The following is a 2,163-nucleotide window of genomic DNA, read 5'->3' as shown; positions in this document are numbered from 1 at the left end:
TATTGAAATTAAGTTAGTATTAATCTGAATTAGGTTGTTTTAAATTATGATGCTAATTTTAATCCCCAGGGCAACCAGCAAGAAAATAACTCAAAGCAATATTGTACTGCTAAAGGCTAGATTGTACTATCTGGAGAATAAAAAAGATTATTGACTACAGCTGAAAGCAGAAAGAGAACTATTCTTTCTATATATGTAATTTCTTAATTTGTAAAATATTGTGGCTTTAACTCTACATGAATTAGGTAGCATCTACACAGTAGAAAAACATCTAGGTTAATTGTTAATTTAGTCAAATAACAGTTAAAAACCACAATATACTGCCCCAAAGTAACAGAGTCATTTTATTTCACAGACCTGTTCTGTTGTTTACGCATATACAGTTGACCCTTGAACGACATGGATTTGAAATGTGCAGGTCCATTACATGCAGATTTTCTGCAGTAAATACAGTCAGTCCTCCATATCTGCAGGTTCTGCACCTGGGCAGATGCAGAATCCATGGATACAGAGGGCTGACTATGGAACTTGAGCATCCAGGGATTTGGTATCCATAGTGGGTCCTTGGAACCAGTACCCTGTGGACTAATAGACAACTGTAGTCACATTCCTGATCAATTATGTCCCTCATGATTTATTTTGTTTAAGCATTTCCAGTGGCTGCAAATTACCTCTTAGTCTAGAATATATATTTGTATTACAAAAAGGGAGTACTTGACTCTGATGATGTAATCTCTTTCTGAAGTGTTTTATAAGATTAATAGAAGAGAATACTGAGCCGTATGTGGGCTATATTGATAAGGTTCATGTGCAAATGAAATAATGTTAAGGCAAAAAATTAAAAAGCTGGACACACAGAGTGGCTATCATCAAAAAGTCTACAACTAGAGCTCGCTTCAGCAGCACATATACTAAAATTGGAATGATACAGAGAAGATTAGCATGGCACACAAATTCGTGAAGCATTCCGTATTTTTAGACCTAAATTTAAGACCGGACACTATAAACCGCTTAGAGGAAAACAAAGGAAGAACACTCTTTGACATAAATCACAGCAAGATCTTTTTTGACCCACCTTCTAGAGTAATGGAAATAAAAACAAAAATAAACAAATGGGACCTAATGGAACTTAAAAGCTTTTGCACAGCAAAGGAAACCATAAACAAGATGAAAATTCAACCCTCAGAATGGGAGAAAACATTTGCAAATGAATCATTGGACAAAGGATTAATCTCCAAAATATACAAACAGCTCATGCAGCACAATATCAAAAAATCCAAACAACCCAATCAAAAAATGGGCAGAAGACCTAAATAGACATTTCTCCAAAGAAGACATACAGATCACCAAGAAGCACATGAAAAGCTCCTCAACATTGCGAATTATTAGAGAAATGCAAATCAAAACTTCAGTGAGGTGTCACCGCATAGCAGTCAGAATGGCCATCATCACAAAATCTACAAACAATAAATGCTGGAGAGGGTGCGGAGAAAAGGGAACCCTCTTGCACTGTTGGTGGCAATGTAAATTGATATAGCCACTATGGAGAACAGTATGGAGGTTCCTTAAAAAACTAAAAATAGAATTACCATATGACCCATCAATCCCACTACTGGGCATACACCCAGAGAAAACCATAATTCAAAAAGACACATGCACCCCAATGTTCACTGCAGCACTATTTACAGTAACCAGGATGTGGAAGCAACCTAAATGTCCATCAACAGAGGAATGGATAAAGAAGATGTGGTACATGTATACAATGGAATATTACTCAGCCAGAAAAAAGAACAGCAACATGGATGGACCTAGAGATTATCATACTAAGCGAAGTTAAGTCACACAAAGACAATTATTATATCACTTATATATAGACTCTAAAAAATAATGCATATGAATCAATATACAAAACAGAAACAGACTCACACACATAGAAAAAAAACTTATGGTTACCAAAGGGGAAAGGAGGGGGGAGGAGGATAAATTAGAAGTAGGGGATTAACAGGTACACACTACTATATATAAAACAGATAAACAACAAGGATTTACTGCATAATATTTTTAATATCCTTTAATAACCTATAATGGAAAGTAATCTGAAAAAATATATATAATTGAAAATAATCTAAAAATATATATATAACTGAATCACTGCTGTACACC

At 35.0% G+C, this 2,163-nt stretch overlaps 1 pseudogene; it reads left to right on the top strand.

The window, feature by feature from the left end:
* The first annotated feature begins 887 nt into the window (after positions 1-887).
* Positions 888-977, top strand: LOC117197068 (uncharacterized; annotated as a pseudogene).
* Positions 978-2,163: the final 1,186 nt, after the last annotated feature.

This window comes from Orcinus orca, chromosome X, assembly GCF_937001465.1.
Source record: "Orcinus orca chromosome X, mOrcOrc1.1, whole genome shotgun sequence".
Lineage (NCBI taxonomy): Eukaryota > Metazoa > Chordata > Mammalia > Artiodactyla > Delphinidae > Orcinus > Orcinus orca.
This window is presented reverse-complemented; position numbering and strand designations above follow the sequence as displayed.